This window comes from Opisthocomus hoazin, chromosome 4, assembly GCF_030867145.1.
Source record: "Opisthocomus hoazin isolate bOpiHoa1 chromosome 4, bOpiHoa1.hap1, whole genome shotgun sequence".
NCBI classification, from domain to species: domain Eukaryota; kingdom Metazoa; phylum Chordata; class Aves; order Opisthocomiformes; family Opisthocomidae; genus Opisthocomus; species Opisthocomus hoazin.
Genome location: NC_134417.1, coordinates 43,021,543 through 43,033,831, shown reverse-complemented (window position 1 = coordinate 43,033,831; position 12,289 = coordinate 43,021,543). Strand labels below are relative to the sequence as shown.

General features: G+C 41.8%; 1 protein-coding gene across 1 annotated transcript in view; it reads left to right on the top strand.

Moving 5' to 3' along the window:
• FBXL2 (F-box and leucine rich repeat protein 2) overlaps positions 1-12,289 on the top strand; it is a 520,918-nt gene that overhangs the window by 356,393 nt on the left and 152,236 nt on the right. The window lies entirely within an intron of this gene.

The following is a 12,289-nucleotide window of genomic DNA, read 5'->3' as shown; positions in this document are numbered from 1 at the left end:
ACTGTGTGAAAGAATGGTTAAAAAAAGAAAAAAGAAAAAAAAAAAAAAAACAAACCAACAACCCAAAAAACAGCAAAATGCAAATTTAGCAGAACTGAGCATTGCATTTTCCAAGGAGCCATTTATCATCCTTGGAAAGTTTTGATTCTTCACAAATAATAAAGAAAAGGACTGGTAATTGCTGTTTTCAGCTAATTGACAGAATTGTGTCATGAAAGAGGGAGAATTTCTGCATTGCCTTTGGTGATGACACTTGAAGGTTGTTTTAAACTTTCCGTTCCTGTGAAATTAAGACACTGTCCCTTGTCTGTGTTAATCATTAATCCAGTAGGTGGGTTTTTCATTTGTTCTTAATACTATTAGATGACAGGGAAGTGACAAGTGTAAAGGATGTTTCCATGAACTCAGTTTGTGTGATAAAGCTCTATGGGTTTGTAATATTCACCTGATTATTGCAAAGTAGTGCCTGATTCATCTTCTGCTTTGCAATCTTTCTACTAGTTTCACTGGAAAGTAGATGGAGGCTCTTAAATATTAGATGCTTTAATGCATAACCCTCCATACAGCTTTGTAGGTGTCTTTAACACCTATCCTGGCCCAGGGGCTGTTCAGTGGTTGTTAAACACACAAACCCTCTTTGCCTAGCTTGTTCAATTTCAGAGTTGGTCGACGGCAGAGTTTTCAGCTCTGAAGCTGAAAGCTGATACCAACAGCTGCATGCTGAGAGGAGTCCAAGGCTTGTGAGGTACCCAGGGGGTGTCTGAGGAGGTTTTTGGGTGCCCAAAGCCCTTGGGCTGTGTTTGTGGTGGAACCAGATGGCAGCAAGGACTACCAGCTGATGGAGGGGACCAAGATGCTGGGGGACTGGGGCTTCAACACCCAGACTGTCTGCCCCCAGGCCCCTGTCCTGAGTCATAATCCACCCACAGAGAGTTCAGGCGATGTCAACCACCCAACAGAAAGTGATGTCCTCCGCATCCCCTGTGGCATTACCACCTGCTGAGATAGATGCAGCTACCCAGACAGATCTCCCAAGAGAATATGTAGACTTTCAGGTCTCCAGCTTGCAGGGTAAGACAGGGATTTCTACTGGTGTCTGAGGGCAGTAGTGAGAATGCCTGTGGGAGGTGCACCCAGGCAGAAGAACTGCTCAGCTTGGTGACTGAGCTTCAGGAGGAAGCAACAGGCTGAGGAGCATCTGGGAGTTTGAGAAGGATATTAGATGGTGCACCCATAGTCTGCACTCTCTGGAAAAGAAATGTCAACTAGGAAGAACACATGGCAAGGGGGATCCTGCACCCTCTACCCATCAGGCAGAAGGTAGTGACTTGAGGGACAGAGGTGAATGGATACAGGTCTCTGCTTGGGGCAGTGAGAGAAGCTCATCCTTGTTTACCTTGCCTTCCCACATGCCCTTATACAACAGATTACAGGCTCTGGAATTGGAAGGACAGGGACATGAAGAGGTGGATGATGATATATCTATACTACAGGAATCACTGAGATCAGGTCAGCCTATCCCCCACTTCATGGTCATGAACTAAAAAATAATGGGTTATTGTCATAGTTGCCTCCTTTCTGAGAGGACCAGAAGGGCGCAGTCTGCCAGCCAGACCCACCTTTTAGGGAAATTTGCTGCCTCCGTGGGGTTCAGGTTAAAGTTGTTGCCAGGCAACTTCCTAGCCTGGTATGTCCCTCACATTATTATCTGCTATTGCTTTTTTATGTGAGTACCAATAAAGTTGCAATTGGAAGTCCAAGGGAGTTGAAAAGATACTTCAGGGCCATGCAGAGATTGTTAAAGGGATCAGGAGTTCAGTTGGTGTTCTCTATCCTCCCAATTGCAGGAAATGACATTGAAAGAAACAGGCAGCTTATCAATACCCGCCTCTGAGGCTGGTGTCTCTGGTAGAATTTGGAGGCTTTTGATTGTGAGGAAACATCAGACTTGCTGGGGCCTGACGATATTCACCTTTCTCAATAGGGGAAAAGTTAGCAGGGCTGACTGAAAGAGCCTGAAACTAGGTTCTGAGGGCTAGGAAAGGGCTAAAATCAGGCTTAATAGTGGTAAGCTATGGGATGGCATGACAGTGTTTGACGGATGGTGTGCTAGTGAGGACTTTCACTCTGCTGCATGATGCACTGAGTATGCTGGAGCACATTTGAAATATCTGTCTGCTAATGTGCGTGGTATGAGGAATAAACAAGAGGGGCTCAAAGCTTTGGCTCAGTTCCAGGGCTGCCACATTGTTGGTATAAGTGAGACTTGGTGGGAAGAGTCCTGTGATTGGGATGCTGTGATGGACAGTTATAGGGTCTTTGGGAGATACAGGCAGGTGAGGCAGAGAGGTAGTGTTGCATGTAAAGGAGGTATTGGACCGTACAGTGCTTGCAGTCGGGGATGACGTGGTTAAGAGTCTCTGGGTAAGGATTAGGGGAAAAGCTACTAAAAGAAGGAATTACGGGAAATCTGTAGATCAGTTGCTCTTATCCTTATGGGACACTTCAGTTTCCCAGATTTTAACTGGGACTATCATACAACAGACATGAACAAGTCCAGGAAATTCCTGAAACATGTTGAGGATAACTTTTTGATACAAGTGCTAAGGGAGCTGACTAGGAAAAGTGGCCTCCTAGACCTGCCATTTGTCAATAGAGAAGGTCTCGTGGGTGAAATGGTGATTGGTGGCAGTCTTGGCCACAGTCGTCATGGAATGGTTGACTTCTAAAATATTTGATATAGGAAAAGCTGTCAGGAGAGCTTCTACCCTGGGTTTGGGAAAAGCAGACTTTAGACTGCTTGAAGAACTAGTTAGTAAGGACCCCTGAGAATCTGCTTTCAATGGTAGTGGGATCCATAAATGCAGGTTGTTTTTTATGAGCCATCTTTCAAGAGTGCAGGAGCAGGCACTTCCAATGTGTCAGAAGTCAAGCAAGCAGGGCAGAAGGCTGGCTTGCCTGAACAAGGATCTCCTTCTGGAGCTCTGGCAGAAAATGAAAGTGTATGGACTTTGGAAGCAAGGTCAGGCTACACAAGAGAACTACAAAGATGCTGTTCGCAACTGTAGGGAGAAAATTTGTAACGCTGAAGCTCAGTTGGAGTAGAAGCTTACCAGTACTGTGGTGGATAACAAAAAACTGTTTTTAAAGTATGTTAACACCAAAATGAGCACTAAAGAAAACATTGGTTTATTACTTCATGAGTTTGGTCACCTCACAAATAGGGATGAAGATAATGCAGACACATTTACTGCCTTCTTTGCCTTGGTCTTTAACACCAGTGATGGGCCCTGAGACAGCTAGAGCCCTGGGTTGGAAGACTGCAGCTGGGGGACTGATAGGCTCCCAGTTGCCTTTGAACTGGTACAGGATTTGCTGCTGAAACTGAATGCATGCAAATCTATGTTGCCCAATGGTATTCATGCCAGGGGATTGAACAAGTTGGCCAATGTTATTGTGAGATCTCTCTGTTATTTACCAATGGCCTTGGGAATCTGGAGAGGTCCTAGTTAACTACAAAATTGCAAATGTTGTTTCAATTTTCAAGCAGGGCAAGAAAGAAGACCCTGGTAATTATAGGCCTGTCAATCTCACTTTGGTGGCTGCTAAAATTATGGAGAAGATTATTCTGGGACTTATTGAAAACACCACTTGAAAGAAAATGAAGTCATCAGTCAAAGCCAACATGGGCTCGTGAAGGGAAAGTCATGCCTTACTTAATATCCTTTCATGTGACAAGGTTATCCTCCTAGTGGATGAGAGGAAAGTGGTGGATGTGGGGTTTTCATTTATTTATTTCTATTTTTAGCAAAGCTTTTGATGCTATCTCTCACAATAGACTTCAGGACACAGCTAGACATGTACACAATATCATGGGTGAACAATTGGCTGAAGAGCTGGGCTCAAAGAGTTGTAACAAATGGGGTAGCATCTGGCTGGCAGCCAGTCACTAGTGGTGTTCCCTAGGGCTCTATTTTAGGGCCATTTCTCTTCAGTGTTTTTATCAGTGACCTGGACACAGGAGTTGAGTGCACAGTAAGTAAGTTTGCTGATAATACTAAATTAGGAGGAGCTGTTTATTCCCTTGAGGGTAGAGAGGCCTTAGAGAGATCTTGACAGATTAGAGCACTGGGCAATCACCAGCTGCATAAAATTTAACAAGAACAAATGCTGGTTTCTGTACCTGGAACAGATAATTCTGGATATGTGTATAGACTGAGGGACAAGAGGCTGGAGTGAAGCCCTTCAGAAAGGGATCTGGGGGTTTTTGTTGACATCATGCTCAGTCAACAATGTGCCCCAGCGGCCCAAAGGATGAACCCTATCCTGGGGTGCATTAAGCACAATACAGCTAACTGGTTGAAATAAGTGATTGTCCCACTATACGTGGCATTCGTGCAGACTCACCTTGAAGTACTGTGTGTGATTTTAGGCTCCACAGTAGGAGAAGGATATAAGAATATCAGAATGTGTCCAAAGGCAGGCAACAAAGGTGGTGAAAGGACTAGAGGGAATGAGTTATGAGGAGTGCCTGAGGATACTTTGTTCAGCTTAGAAAAAAGGAGGCTGAGGGGTGACCTAATTGCTTTCTACAGCTTCCTCATAATGGGGTGCAGAGAGGGAGGGGCTGATCTCTTTCTTCTGGTGTGCAGTGACAGAATGAGAGCAAATGGCTTGAAGCTGTGTCAGGGGAAGTTCAAGTTGGATGTTAGGAAAAAGTTCTTCACCAAGAGGGTGGTCAAGCACTGAACAGGCTCCCCAGGGAAGTGGTCATGGCCCCAAGCCTGTTAGTGTTCAAGAAGCATTTGGACAACGCTCTTAGATATCTGGTTTATCTTTTAGGTTGCCCTGCATGGAATTGGGAGTTGGACTCGGTGATCCCCATGGGTCCCTTCTGACTTAGGGTATTCTACGATTCTAAGCTGCAGCCTGGCTCCCAGTTTTTAAGCCTCTGGTATGGTGGAGCGAAAAAGAAACTGGCCAGAGTGGTAATAGGCAGATTTTAGTTTTTACTGGGTTAATCAAAATTGGAATGGAGGGGAAGAGCACAGGGTTTTAACTAGGTATTTTGTCAGTTGTACTTGTGTGTACCCATAAATCTATGCAGGAGAGGGAAGCCTGAGACCTTCTAAAGCCTAAGCTTGTTGTTATCCATGTAATTTACACATCATGATCATAATGTATGTGGAGGGCAAATGTGTGAGTGGAATTTTACCTTCTTCTAATATGAGCAACAGAGAGTTTACTTACTTCTTCCATAAAAGTGACTTTGGTCCACTTCTTTTGTTTCTCATTTCCCTACTGCGATTGTCAATGTTTTTTACCTCTACCCTAGGGCTAGAAAGTTCCTCAAATATTATTTTACAGCATGTGTTTCCACCCACATCTCTAAATTTGCATGTTAGAGCACTTCAAGGGCAGCTTTACAGGCTGCAGACTCAACTGTCATTCAGATACAGAGGACACTTAACCAAACCTCTGATTGGGTTCAGCATGTGCAGAACATGCAACCATTGCACAGGCGTTGCTAGTTTGTCCCTGTCTAGAAGATGGGGAAATATTTACCCTGTGGTGAACAGCTCTGGATACAGATATGAGAACTCTTTGGGAAGAAGTCTATGGTATTCCTAGCTCGAGAACACCCATGAGCTTAAAACCAGGGTTGTGGCCATGCTAGCCTCTAATTTAACACCACTGCAGAGGCTGGGAACCTCTTAAAATAATAGTGCAAAGGAAACCTGGGTTTTGATTATTGCAACTACAGGCAAGCTCATTCTCTAAGGATGGTATTACTGGGAAAAGCAAACAAGAATGCCTTTGGACTCGGCAAAGCTCAGGGGACAGGTTTGTGGGAATGCTTGCCCGGTGGAGTGCAGCGTTGGAGCTGCCCCAGACTCTCTCTTCCTGATGCTGGAGGGGGGAAAGGCTCTTTTCCTCCCTGCTTTTTACTGATGTTTTCAAGCAGCAATTGATGCAAAGGCTGATCTCAGCTTAATTTGCAACTGAAAATAGACCAAAATACCTACAGGCAAAGATTGTCCTCTACTAAATGTTAAATGAAAATGAGGGTTTGGAAGAATGTATGTTGCTGTATGTCTTAAAGTTTCTTATGCCTCTAGTTGCAAAGTTTAGAGCAGTATCCTCCTCTTCTCAAAAAAACGCAATAAATGCAAAGAAAAAGCCATGATGAAGTGAGGTTGGGAGAGTCTTTAAACTACTGGACAATAATGTCTGCAACGCCCCTGTTTCTGGAATTTAAACAGTTTGGCTATGTGGATGCTAGCCACACTGTGCTATTGTCCAGCCGGAAATTTCTTTAAGATTATAAATTTAGCCACAAAGTCCAGCCTTGTACCCAAAGAACCAGCACATCTATCAAGATGCATTATGCTCTCTATGGCGTTTTATTTTATTTTCTTTAAATAAAAACTGTATATTTGGTTTCATATTAGAAATCAGCTTGGAGAGAAGATTGATGTTTTCAGCAGATTTTGGTATTTTATGATATTTACAAGGCACAGAAAAGTACAGAGAGAAAACAACATGACAATAACTTTTCTCAACTAGCCCAAATAGTTAAATGGAAGTTGTTTGTAGTTCCCTTGAAATAATGTCTTTTTTGTTTTGTGAGGTAATTATGGATTTTCATGAGCAGTCCTTGCTAATCAGGTTTAATGACACTAAACCCAAATCACATTATAGTTATTTTCCAAGGCTGTGTTGGAGACATGCCACATTAACTCAAAAGAACAAAGCATAGAGATGACAACAACAACAAGAACAACAGTAAAAAGAAAAAAGGAAACAGTAGAGAAGCAGAATTCTTAGCACCTGTGGCTCTACCCCTTGCACAATGAGAGTGGCACAGTACTAGAGGAACAGGCACGGGTAAAATGATTGATAAATAACGCTGTCTTTGAATCTTTTGGGAATCTAAGGGACTTTGGAAAATATTTAATGTTAATTTTATCTTCTTATGATGTCTAGCTGATTTAGCTAACAAAAATCCTGTGTATTGTAGGGTTGCATTATTTTATTGTAACACGCTATTGCTTCTTGCGTGCCAAGGGTAACTTTCTTCAGTTACTCAGTACCAAAGGTTATGACTGAGCCTCAGTCATGAGCTCATAAGATGAAGAAAAAGGTTAGGGATTTAAGGGGTGGAGGAAATGTCGACAAGAAACCAATGGTGGAATCTCCCACCTTTGGTGATGCGTAAGGCTTCAGCAGATGGACACAAAATAATGAAACTAGATCAGTTAGACTGGCCTTGTGGAGGACTGCAAGGTGCAGCCCTCAGCAAGTCCCATCCAGCTGGGAAGCTACTTGCTTCTAGCCTCCACAGATCTGTTGTGTCTTCCGACGACAGCGTTTGCCAAGGTAACAGTAAATGCCAGTGGGGTTGCCCACTTTCTCCCATACTCTTGCATTTACTTCTCCTTTGTGTGTGTAAAAACACATGTATTCCATCTTTTATTGAGGTTGAATAAATGTTATCGGTCATTTAACATATTAGGTACCGGCTCTCTGGGAAAGTATTGCTTTGAAAAATTGGTAATAATGGAGCCAGTGTAAAAAGAAAGGTGTTTGCCTCTTTCTTGCTAAAAAAAACCCAGAAGGTAATACAATTTGCGTGTTTTTCTCTTGGCTGGATAATAATTTTCTCTTGGCTCCAAATAAAGTGTTGATAGGAATTTCACTACTGAGCTAAGGAAGTGATATGATCAACCTAGAAGTATCTTAACATTCATACACGGAGTATACTTTTACATATATGTACCTTCTTAGTCCTGGTAAGAAAATAAAACAGCACACTGACACATTTGTATCCATTTTGCTATTTTGTCATGTACACTTACTACTTAAAACCCTCCTTGTCATCTTTAATATGTACGGAGGGTATAAAATAAATTACATCATGAATTTCCCTGTGCTGTAATTTTGCTTTCTAGCCTCCATAAAACACCATAAGAACTTCAGCTGTAATTAGTATGTGAGTTATTTGTGGTGTTGTAAAGCACTAACCGACTGTAACTGTTGTCTTTTGGCACTGCGCAACTCTCAGAAATGGAGAAGTGGTACAGGATGTCATCAATCTTTTCTTTGTGGTTCAGAAAAGGAATCCATTTTCTTTGAAAAAAGACCCGTTGGTCTCTGTGATCTATAAATCATTCTTTCCAAAGAAGCCCTTTGAAATATCGATTCAAGGTATTCTCACGGAATATCACTTTATAGCTTTTTCTAGGGATGGAAGATAATCCTTGTGCCTATCAAAAAGAAAGATCTGTACTATTTTTCATTGAATTTTGCAACTTTAGCAGAAGCTCTCTAATGGCCTAATATTGCCATCTTTAGTCTTGTGTACTGCAGGAAGTTAGAGCTTTTGTGTCAAAATAACATTTCTCTAATGTCCAGCAGAGTTTGAGATGACTGAAATAAAAACAGGTTGCTATAAAATAGCATTCCTTACAATGTTGAAAATCCCTAGCCCCTTTAATGAGAGACATTGTTTTTTTGTGTGTGTGTTTTTGTTTGTTTGGTGGGATTTTTTTATTTGTGTTTTTTGTTGGTTTTTAATAAAGAACTGTTTTTTCCATCGCTGGAAAACTGCTTTAGGGACCGTTCTGAAGTAGCCCTTCTATCGGAGGCCTTTCTTACAACTCAGTTTAGACATACTTTATGTTCTATGGAAGTACTTGAGCCTGTTCTGGATGTACCTGCCTGTACCAAGACTATAAGCCACTATAACTGGCTTATAGTCTTATAACAGTATAACTTATAACTTGGTAACTGTGTGGTCCTTGGTGAAGTAGCTGAAGAGGAGGTTGCCAGTTGTTGGTGTTGCTATGCTGTCGCATTCCTGTAGCTGGAATAAGCCTGTGCTTATTTTTTTTTTTTTTTTTTTTCCTAAAGCATTCAAGTTTTTGAGTTATTTCTTACTCTATGAAGGACAGAAACTTTCTTCATATAATATGAAAACTGAAACTTTCTTCATATAATATGAAATACATAACTTTAAGGAAAATGCCACATACTGAAAAAATTGCCACAGGAGGCAACAGAGCAGTCACAGGGTGGCTGCCTTTCAGTGGTAAAAGAAGTGAGCAGCCCTTAAATGTGCAGAGTTTACCATTCCTCAGAGGCCTTCAGGAACCTGCTGTACAAACTAAATAATAATAAACATGTAGTTCTTTTACATAAATAACTCTTTCTGTTTCTAATCTACTGGTTTGTTCCCACAGTGACATATAATTTGCAGCATTGATCTCAAGGTATTGTTATTGATGTCTTTTGTGCAAAGGAAATGAATTTACCTGCATGAAACTACATTGTTGGAGAAGCACTCTATGGCTGTATTTACAATTTTCTTCTGTTAAGAGATTACACTGTATCTTTTTTTTTTTTCCTCCTCCATTTATCTTTGGTTGGCTGGCTCAGAGCAGCAGGATGTTTGGTGTGGGCTGCGAAACAGATTTTAGAAGTCAGAGGTACTTTTAATCCAGCCCTAACTTCTTCAGTCTGTAAGTTGCCTGTGGAAATAATATGATTTGTTTCCTTTTTTATAGCTTTCTCACAGGGACATCAGCAGTCTGTACTTCAAGCATTTCCAAAGAAGTGAGGACAGTCAGAAGAGGGCAGAAGGGGTAGTGGTGGGGGGAAGCCTACTGAAATTGCACCCTTAGTAAAGCTAAATACAATAGTCCTAAAAGGTGAGGAAGGGACCAAGATCTGAATCTAGCTGGAGGCCACACAGGACGGATGGGGTGTTATGACAAACATGCTCCTTAGCCTATATTCCCTACTGTGAGGAAAATGTGTGGATTGAAGGCTTATTCGAAGAGCAGAGCCTTCACCACAGAGTTGTCTCATCTAGAACTGTATAACAGAGTGAAAAGCCTCTTAGATCTGATCCTAGGATGAGGGGATAAAAGAGAAAAGTCACGCTTCTATTTCTGTTCACTTGTCCTTCACAACATTAGAAATGGGGAGGTTGTTTTTTAGATTTCAGTAAGTCAATTATTTCCTTGCTTTTTACTTGGCTTGTATTATGGGCGGTTTCAAGGTAACCGGCAACTACCAAAGCTTTGGTACTGTTCCCGTGGGTTTTCTCATCCTTAAAAAAGGAAACTGAACTGCTTTTGTGAGACCCAGCATCCTGAGCTGATCCTCCAGAAGATCCAGAGCAACCAGCTGCATCTCAGCCCAGCTGCATGGGCTGGCTCAGCAGCTGGTTCCTGGGGTCTGAGTGGAAGGAGAACCTCTTGATGACTGGCAGTAGGCCAAAAGAAAAAAGTCTCCTTGACCTGCAGCAGGATTTTGGGAAACGGGTTTGAACTCAGGAGAGTTCTTAAAAGTTCTCCTTAAAGAGAATTTTCCTTATGGAGCTTAGATGCCAGTTAACTTCTTTCCTCAGGATCAGCCGGCCCTGCTGAATTGCTGTGGAAATCTACTGGCTTCAGCTTCTTGTTTGACTGCCATAAACAAGGAAATCTGTATCCCCCTTGCCAGCTGTTCAGCAGAAACAACCTTCTTGTTCCTGGGCGGCTGGGTGAATGGGATTTTGGAAGTATGCTTTATGTCTTTGAAGTCTTTTCTGGCTAAATATAATTAATCTTCCAAGTGATTCAGTTCTTAAGGTAATTTGTGGCTTTCTTTTTTTTCTTTAAATCCTTTAAAGACGTGATATGGAAAAACTTCTTTGCTTCAAGATTATCCGGTGTAGTTAGAACAATGTCACTCAACTTCGTAAAGTCCTTTATAGATGTTTTTTCCTCTGTCTTGTTAAATTTGAAATCCATGATACATGGGAAAAGGTGCAAGTTACTATTTGTTTATTCTGTATTTCCCCATACACTGTATTCCTAAAACTAACCAGCACTTCTTTTTGATTTTGTGGCATTTAGGATGTGATATTGAGCAGAATTAGTTCTGTGAGGGGTTGCTGTCTCTGTGGGAAGCTCTGAGGTGCTTTCCACTTGTATCTGGTTTTCTAATTGCCTTTACAATGTAAGAAAAACTTGTGTAAACGATGACTATACAACAAGGCAGTGCAACTGTGATGTCAAATACGGATTTACCAGACGCTGTTTGATATGCTGCTTTGCTTACCTGTGTGTGTCTATTAATGAAAAAGGGAAACCACTTGCTAACGCACCTCCATAAAAGGCTTGTTCCTTGGAGGGGACTACTACTACATTATTAAGAGACAGACTGGAGTGAGCCAGTGGAGGGCTATTAAGATGGTCAGGGAATGGACCATGAGACATAGTGGGGAGGTTGAAGGACATGGATTGGTTTTGCCTTGAGAGGGCTGAGGGGAGGGATCAGGGGATCTATTAGGAGCCCTTCCATTCCCTAAGGGGGGGAGGAGAGGGGCTGTAGAGAAGATAGAGTTTTCTCTGATGTACAGTGAAAGGACAAGAGGCAATGGGTGGAAGTAGATGCAATGGAAATTTCTATGAGATTAAGGGAAAATTCTTCACGACGTAGGGTGCTTAAGCACAGGAATAGGGCCCAGAAGAGGCTGCAAACTCTCTAACTCCCGAGACTTTCAAATCTTGATGGGCTGTGGCTCCGAGAAACCTGGTCTAATTTTGAAGCTGGCCCTGCTTTGAGCAGGGGATGGGCCTGGATGACCTGCAGATGTCCCTACCAACCTGTATTTTTCTATGATTATGAAAATTTTGGTGATTTCTTTTTTTATTTTAAAAAGGCTACCTGCGGTGTTATTTTCACCTAATATGTTGTCTTTGCTGGAATATTTGCTGTGAATCCTTCTGGTCCTCAACCAGGAGCTGAATATGACTACTTGATGTCAACTCCAACTTGAGCTGTGACTTTCCAGGTTGTGTGGCTCTCATTTCCAGTGCTCAGGATAATAAAGAAACTGGCTTTTCTCTGCTTCAGTGCTTCATTTGTTTGTGGAAAACCTTATTGCCCAGATATTACTTGTATTTTCCTCATGCAAATACCTTGGTTTGGTGGAGAGCTGATTGAGAAGTCATGGGGTGCTGTTCCCTTTTGCTTGCTTGTCACTTTAAATTTTCTCCATTTAGGTTAATACTATTTCAAACACTATTCATTAATTAGAATTTGGATTGCTATGTGACATTCTCTCATGCCTTGTGTAAGCATTCATCATAATATAAATGAATGACCATACTGTTCAGTAGACTTTAATAGCCATTTTGCATAGAAGTATATGACTTTAGAAGGTGAAAGAATATTTAAGCCAGCCCTATGATAGCTGCTTATCTGTAATAGCTGTTTTCCAAGTATTTTATTTGTT